General features: G+C 41.9%; 1 long non-coding RNA gene across 1 annotated transcript; it reads left to right on the top strand.

The window, feature by feature from the left end:
• The first annotated feature begins 5,746 nt into the window (after window positions 1-5,746).
• On the top strand, window positions 5,747-7,582 carry LOC140212682 (uncharacterized). Its single transcript, XR_011889767.1, has 3 exons — window positions 5,747-5,818; window positions 5,939-6,239; window positions 7,523-7,582. It is a non-coding gene; the product is annotated as an uncharacterized lncRNA (long non-coding RNA).
• The last annotated feature ends 1,324 nt before the right edge of the window (window positions 7,583-8,906 follow it).

Below are 8,906 nucleotides of genomic sequence, written 5' to 3'. Positions count from 1 at the left end.
TGATGTACTGAGAGATTGTTTAGCTTGTGGAATCTTACAAGAAAGCATTCAAAAATGGCTCGTATCTGAAGCACGACTTATATTTAAAATAGCAGTTAAAGTTGCTGTATCAACGGAAACAGCAGACAGAGACACAATTGAGTTGCAGTTAGGAATGAAAGTGAGTGTGAACAAAATTGCAATGTCTAAACAGATATCTGCATTGCCGAACAAATTGTGCTACCATTGTGGCGGGGGCTCACATACACCAGATCAATGCAGATTCAAAGGTGAAACTTGCAGAAAATGTAACACAAATAGAACAGATACAAAGAGCATGTTGGACAGATGAAAATAAATGGACTGCACAGAGAAGAGATAAAGATAAAAAGTCAAGTTGTAATTTCCAGAAGAGCACTAATCAGCATGCTGTTGATGAAATATCTGATAACAATGAGAGTGATGTAGGACTGTGCAGTCTTGAGCTTTATAATGTAAAAACTTTACAGAGACCAGCAATACACCAGAAATGAATGGCAAATTAATCAATTGGACACTGATTCAGCTGCTCCAGTCATTCAACAAAATGAGTTTGAACGGCATTTCAAAGATACTGAACTGAAGCCCGCAGATATCCAACTAAGAATATATACTGGAGAAAAGTTAACTTCTGTGAGAATGACACTTGTAACAGTGAAATACAACGACCAACAAGTCACATTGATCTTGTATGTGGTACAAACAGAAGGACCAGCATTGTGCGGGCGTGTTTGGCTGAGACAACTACAACTTAATTGCAGATCCATCCGTCATTTGCATGTACATCCCCTGTGATAGAGTCAACTGAAAGTGAATTAAGAAATGTACTGGCCATGAACCGTTACTGAGCAGATGTCAGTGCCAATGTCTGTGACTCTAGTTAGAAAGCAGATTGGACCAAGAATGACCTATGCTGCTCAGAGGAATCATGAAAGTGACAAAATCAGTGGTCTGACTACAACAGTTTTTGAGGCAGCATATCTGAGAAAGCTTTTGATATGTTCAGGACGTTACTTGTGAAATGTGCCTTGATTTTAAGCTTGAAGAGTGGTCAAGGAGCTTCAGGAAAGTTGCAAGCATTCGGCTTTTGTGAATATAAAGAACCAAAGTCTAGTCTGTGTGCATTAGATGATTGCATGAACTTCAAGTAGAAGGCAAGAACTGTATGTAGATTCAAAGATCAAAGTGCAGCTGGATGAATGGAAGGTCAAAAAGAAGGGAGTTAATGGAGAAAACTGAATACAGAGGATTCATCAAATAATTTTGTGGACGAGGAAACCGAGAGGAGAGATCAGGTTGTAAAGGGAGCAATAGAGAATACTCCAGTGAATTAAATGCACCTTCCGAAGATCAAGATGCACATCCTAGAAAGAAGAAAATGGAAAAGAAAGACGAAGATGACATTAGTGTTATGAAAATGGAAGCGGATACACAACATCTAATTTGCTGAGAAATTAGCAAATTCAGGGATACTCACTTGGAGGGTGGTGAGAGTGTGGAACAGAAACAATATCTCCTCATTGACAACCAACACTGGTGCACCTCAAGGATGCGTGCTTAGCCCACTGCTCTACAGCCTCTACACCCACGGCTATATTGTTAGGCACAGCTCAAAAGCCATCCATCAATTTACCGATGACGCAACTATTAATGGCAGAATTTCTGAAGGTGCCAAGTTGGTGCGCAGGACCAAGATAGATGAGCTACTTGAGTAGTGTTGCAACAATAACCCTCATCAGTAAGTCCAAGGAATTCATTGTTGATTCAGGAAGGGGAAGTCGAAGGAAAACACACACACGAGCCCTCATTGAGGGGTCACAAGTGGAAAGGGTGTACAATTTCAATTTCCTGAGTGCCAACGTCTTTGAAAATTTATCCTGGATCCAACATACTGAAACAATTTGAAGGCGCAACTGTGACTATATTTTATGAGGAGTTTGAAGAGATTTGGTATGTCACCAAAGGTTCTCACAGATTTCTACAGGTGTACCGTGGAGAGCATTCTGACTGGTTGCATCACTACCTGGTATAGAGAAGCCACTGCACAGGGTGGGAGAAAACTGCAGGAAGTTGTAAACTCAGCCAGCTCCACCATGGGCACCTTCAAAAGACAATGCCTCAAAAAGGTGGCATCCATTATTAAGGAACCCCATCACCCAGGACGTGCCCTCTTCTTATTGCTACCACCAAGGAGGAGGTACAGAAGCCTGAAGACACACACTCAGCATTCTAGGAACAGCTTCTTCCCCTCCGCCATCAGATTTCCGAATGGACAATGAACCTATAAAAGAACAGAAGAACATAAGAAATAGGAGCAGAAGTAGGCCACTTGACCCATTGAACCTGCTCCGCCATTCAATAAGATCATGGCTGATCTGACCATGGACTCATCTCCATCTACCTGCCTTTTCACCAGAACCCTTAATTCCCCTACTGTGCAAAAATCTATCCAACTTTGTCTTAAATATATCTACTGAGGTACCCTCCACTGCTTCATTGGGCAGAGAATTCCACAGATCTACCACTCCTTGGGAAAAGCAGTTCCTCCTCACCTCCGTCCTAAATTTACTCCCCCGAATCTTGAGGCTATGTCCCCTAGTTTTAGTCTCACCTACCAGTGGAAACAACTTCCCTGCCTCCATCTTATCTATCCCTTTCATAATTTTATATGTTTCTATCAGATTTCCTCTCATCCTTTTTGATTTCCAGTGAGTACAGTCCCAGGCAACTTAATATCTCCTCACAGTCTAACCCCCTTGTCTCTGGAATCAACCTTGTGAGCCTCCTCTGGACCACCTCCAAAGCCAGTATATCCTTTCTCAAGTATGGAGACCAGAACTGCACGCAGTACTCCAGGTGCAGCCTCACCAGTACCCTGTACAGTTGCAGCAAACCTCCCTGCTCTTCAATTCAATCCCTCCAGTAATGAAGGCCAACATTCCATTCGCCTTCTTGATAGCCTGCTGCACCTGCAAACCAACCTTTTGTGACTCATGCACAAGCACTCCCAAGTCCCTCAGCACAGCAGCATGCTGCAATTTTTTTACCATTGAAATAATAATCTGCTCTTTCATTTTTCCTTCCAAAGTGGATGACCTTGCATTTACCGACATTGTACTCCATCTGCCAGACTCACTTAACCTATCTATATCTCTCTGAAGACTCTTTGTATCCTCTGCACAATTTGCTTTTCCACTCAATTTAGTGTCACTCAACAAACTTTGATACATTACACTCGGCCCCCTCTCCCGGATCGTTAATGTATGCTGCAGGCCCAGCACTGACCCCCGCGGCACACCGCTCACCACTGATTGCCCACCAGAGTAACACCCATGTATCCCAACTCTCTGCTTTCTATTCGGTAACCAATCCTCTGTCCATCACCCTCAACTCATTGCATCCTTATCATATGGATAAGTCTTTTACGTGGCACCTTATCGAATACATTCTGGAAATACAAGCAAATAATGTCTATCTGTTCCCCTCTATCCACTCCGCTTGTTATATCCTCAAACTCCAGTAAGTTTGTCAAACAGGATCTGCCCTTGCTGAATCCATGCTGCATCTGCCCGATGGATCCTTTTCTTTCCAGATGCTTCGCTATTTCTTCTTTAATGATAGCTTCCAGCATTTTCCCAACTACAGATGTTAAACTAACTGCCCTATAGTTCCTTGTCTTTTACTTGCATCCTTTTTTGAATGGTGAACATTCATCTGTTTCCAGTCTGCCGGGTCCTGCCCAGAATCCAGAGAATTTCGGTAATTTATCACCAAAACTTCTACTATAACCTCTGCCATTTCTTTCAGTACCCTGGGATGCATTCCATCAGGACCAAGGTTTGCTCGCGCTACCTCTTTAGTGATAGCAATTGTATCGACATCCTCACCTCCTGTCGCTTCCATAACATCTCTCTTTGGCATGTCAGATGTGTCCTCCACTGTGACTGACATAAAATAGTCATTCAAAGCCTACCGACCTCACTATTTTTATAGCTCTGTTATTGCACTACTTACTTACTTAATATATATATATATATATATTTCTTATTGTAATTAATAGTTTATAATGTATATTATGTATTGCAATGTTCTGCTGTTGCAAAACAAAAAAACAAATGCCAGTGATATTAAACCTGATTCTGATTCCCAGAAACTGTTGATGTCCTTGGATTTTCAAAAACAGTCTCTGGAGTTTATAGAGAATGGTGTGAAAAACAAAAATATCTAGTGTGTGGCAGTTCTGTGGGTATAAGTGCCTTGTTAATGAGAGAGGTCAGAGGAGAATGGCCAGACTGGTTCAAGCTGACAGGAAGGTGTCAGTAACTCAGATAACCACGTGTTACAACAGTGGTGTGCAGAAGAGCATCTCTGAATACACAACGTGTTGAACCTTGAAGTGGATGGGCTACAGCAGCAGAAGACCAGGAACATTCAGAAATACAGTCAGAGGCCACTTTATTAGGTAGAGGGAGTACGTAGTAATGTTTCCACTAAGTGTATATCCATTTATAACACTTTCCTCTCTGTTTCAAATGTGATTTTAAACGGTTTTTCGACATGCTAAGGGCTTGAATTGTGTTATTTTGATTAAAAACAACATTAACCAAGTCTCTTCAAAATCATAGCTGAGTTATTTGACACTCTACGTGCGATTGTGTTGAAAGGATTTATGATTTGGTAGTGAGCTTGGCAAGGCTCGTTAATCAAAGCCCACAAGAGAGTTAAAGGTTGCCCTGTGAAAGTTCAGCGTTTCCATCATTATGCGGCCAGGCAGTTATATTTAACATTTTCCTAAACAAATAACACATTATTCCTTCAGGTATACATGAACTGGCAGATGGAAAGTGAAGGGAGCCACTAAGTGTAATTCAGTTTTGCAGTGGGAGCAGAACAACATCAGGAACAGACCAATGATGATAATGCTAGAGGATGTGGAATCATTGGATCATGGGATCATACAATAGTTTGTCCATGACAAACTATTATGCTGCCTATTTCCATTGACTTGTACCTGGGCCATAGCCCTCCTTACTCTTCCCATCATGTACCTATCCAAATTTCTCTTAAGCATTTAAATTGAACCAGTATCCACCACTTCCACTGGCAAATCGTTCCACATACTTAACACCCTCTGAGTGAAGAAGTTCCCCCCAGGTTCTCCTTAAACATTTCACCTTTCACCCTTAACCCATGACCTCTAGTTCTAGTCTCACCCAACCTCAGTGGAAAAAGCCTGCTTGCATTTACCCCAACAATACCCTTCATGATATTGTATACCTCTATCAAATCTCCCCTCATTCTCCTCCACTCCAGGGAATAAAGTCCAAACAGTTCTCTGTACCTCAAGTCCTCAAGTCCTTAGCAACATACTGGTACATTTTCTCTGCATTCTTTCAATCTTATTGATATCTTTCCTCCAGGTAGGTGACAGAACTGCACACTATACTCCTAATTAGTTCTCACCAATGTCTTCTACATCTTCAACAATAACATTGCATCTTCCGTACTTAGTACTCTTATTTATGAAGGCCAACGTGCCAAAAGCTCTCTTAACAACCCTATCTAGACTGTGGGAACAGATCAGAGGGATATGTGGATGACATTTTGGCATGTAAAGAAGGTTGTGTAACAGGAAGGATGCAATTAGTGTAAATAGATGACTTTCCAATTGTCAAACTACAGCTGAGTCACAGAATATGTTTATAGCACAGTTACATTGATAGAGAAAGATTACCAGAGGAGGGAAGGAAAATGGAGTCACGGTTCCAATAGATCTGCAAAGATTTTATTGCTCAAGGGAGTAAGTGGTTCACTCCTTCCCCTTCCCCCACTTTTTTATTCTGGTGTCTTACCCCTTCCTTGATAGTCCTGAAGAAGTGTCACTGGCCCGAAACATTGACTGTTTATTCGTTTTCCACAGATGCTGCCTAGGCCGGCCAGTGGTAGAGTGGCATCCATACGGGACATCGAGGTGAGTGGTCCTGGGTTCGAATCCAACTGGCTCCCTGCACGCTTTCCATCTGTGCTGGGTCGAGTCGAGCTACCAAATCGGCCTCGTAAATAACAAACGAATGCTAAAGAAATGGCAAAAGATTGCCGCCTGATGTGCCACAAGGTGTGGGGAGAAACAACAACAGATGCTACCTGTCCTGACGAGATCCTCCAACATTTTGTGTGTGTTGCAGAAGGACATGAGGAGTGCTTTCTTTGCCCAGAGAGTGGTAAGTAACTTGATGCACTGCATGAGAAGATGGGCCTCTGATAACATTTCAGAACACTTAGACATAAAGGCTTATGGATCATTGGCAGCAGTCTACCATCACTGCAGGACTTGTATATGCCCATGACAGAAAAGCTGCCAGGAAAAATTGTTGTGGACATTACCCACCTTGCAAACTGCCTTTTGGACATAGCATAACTAGGGAGCTATCCCGGGCATGCTTGAGTGGAACTATAATTGTCAATTGAACAAACAAAACTGGCAAGGTTATTGTAGTAGAGCTTGTGGACTGTGTCAGGAATTACTCTTTAGAAAAATGTGTTCTGGAAGTTACCCAGGAAAAGGTTATTACAGATGTGGTCATGAGCGAAAGGGAAGGGTAACAGGAAATCTGGTGGTTAAAGAACCCCTAGGTGGCAGTGTCTTTTCTGAGTCACGGAAAGAGATTAGCAGATGGACAAAGAAAGAAAGATGTTCTCTGAGAATCCTTAGAGCATTTCAAATTCTCCTGAGAATCTCTGACAGAATTGAAAAGAGGAACATTTCAATATGGTCTTGAGAACTTTGAATTCACGCAGTGAAAGCACAAAGGAGCTCAGTGCCAATTGCTGAAGGACTGTGCCAAACTACCAACAATGGACAGAGTTCTTCTCCCTGGATAAGGGAGTCTGGTTTCTGGTGAGAGGGAAAATAACACACACAAAATGCCAAGTCCTGATAAAGGGTCACAATCTGAAACATCGACAGTTTATTCCTCTCCATACATGCTGTCTGACCTGCTGAGTTCCTCCTGCAGTTTGTGTGTGTTGCTCTGGATTTCTAGCGTCTGTAGAACCTTTTACACTTAAAAAAAATAAAAGGGTATCTGAGGGGTAGGTTTTTCACACAAACGCTGGATGGTTTGCTGCTAGTGGAGGCAGTTGAAATTATAATATTTAAAACACATTTTGACAGTCAGGGTGTCGGGATTAGTCATAGAAAAGTACAGCATAGAAACATGCCTTTCAGCCCATCTACTCCATGCCAAACTATTTAATCTGCCTAGTCCCATTGGCCTGCACCTGGACCATAGCCAACCATACCTCTACCATCCATATACCTATCCAAACTTCTCTTAAATGTCCAAATCAAGCTCGCATGCATCACGTTGGCTGGCAGCTTATTCCACATTCTCACGACTACTGTGATTAATGTTGGCATGAATGAATTGGGCTGATGGGCTTGCTTTTGTGTTTTATTGCCCAGTGGTTCTACGACTTTACCTGCCTGTGGTAACTTCTGCAGATCCCATATTGACCTCAGACCCCACAGACGCAAACCACCCATGGATAAGGAGGAAGGCTGTAAGCAAGGGGATTCAGGTAGCTTTTTCTCTGAGTCTCTTTTACTTTGAAGTAATTGAATGGTGTCAAGATCAGAATTAGATTTTATTTATCACATGTACATCAAAACATAGATAGATGTATGGACTCACCAATGTCATTGAACAGAAAAGCCTACCAAAAGTGCTGGATACAGCCAGTCCATCACAGGAAAAGTTCTCCCCACCATTAAGCACATCTACAAGGAGAGCTACCACGAGAAAGTGCATCCATCATGAAGGACCCCAACATCTAGGTCATACTCTCTTCTTGCTGCTGTCATCAGGAAGGAAGTACTGAAGCCTTAGGTACTACACCACTAGTTTCAGCAGCAGTTAATACCCTTCAGCTGTCAGACTCCTGAATTAGCATGGATAACTTCCCTCACCTCAACACTGAAATGATTCAACAACCTATCCATCAGTCTTATCTATCCATCTATCCATCTGTTTATTTATTTATTTATGATTTTTTTGTGTTTGTACAGTTTGTCTTCTTTTGCACATTGGTATTTTGCTAGTCTTTGCGTGTAGTTTTTCACTGATCCTATTGTATGCCTTTTCTCTACTGTGAATGCCTGTAAGAAAATAACATATATGTACTTTAATAATAAATTTACTTTGAACTTTGAATTTTCGACCTCTTCAAGAACTTTTAGTTCCCTGGCCCTGATTGCTCACTTTCCATAGATGTTGCCTGACCTGAGTTCTTCCAGCATTTTGTGTGTGTGTTACCTTGGACGAAATGTCCATGCAATGGTTAATCACACAATTGATAAGGTGAAGGCATGCAGAGAGGGAAAACTGAAGGGTTTTCATGTCTGGAGGACTGGAATGCAAGATTGGAGGTCAGTAGATGGAAGTTGTGGCCCCACATAAAACAAAGCTGTGGTTATCCCAGATCTGAGATACTGTGAGCAGTTCTGGGCACACTACACATTTGGAAGCATAAGCAGGTCTTTGAGAGACAGGCAGCACAGATTTATCAATGATACCTGGGTACTATTTACATTATGAGGAGAGATACTACATGATAGATTGTACTTCCTAGATATTAGTGCTGTTATTTGTGCTGTTTGATGAATTGGTAACATGGGGAAAAAAATCTCGTGTGAACATCAGAAGCATAATGGAGAAGGTCAGACAGGAACACTTCATGCAGATATTTGTTAAAAATTGAGACATTATATCAGCAATGATTTTCCCAGTGTTATAAATGGTAGAAGAGGTCAGGGGGTAGGAGGGTAGAAGAGGCTGCTACTCTACTCTCTCTATGCTCATGACTGTGTGGTTAGGCACAGCTCAAAC

Source organism: Mobula birostris, chromosome 20, assembly GCF_030028105.1.
Source record: "Mobula birostris isolate sMobBir1 chromosome 20, sMobBir1.hap1, whole genome shotgun sequence".
In the NCBI taxonomy this organism is placed as follows: Eukaryota; Metazoa; Chordata; class Chondrichthyes; order Myliobatiformes; family Myliobatidae; genus Mobula; species Mobula birostris.
This window is presented reverse-complemented; position numbering and strand designations above follow the sequence as displayed.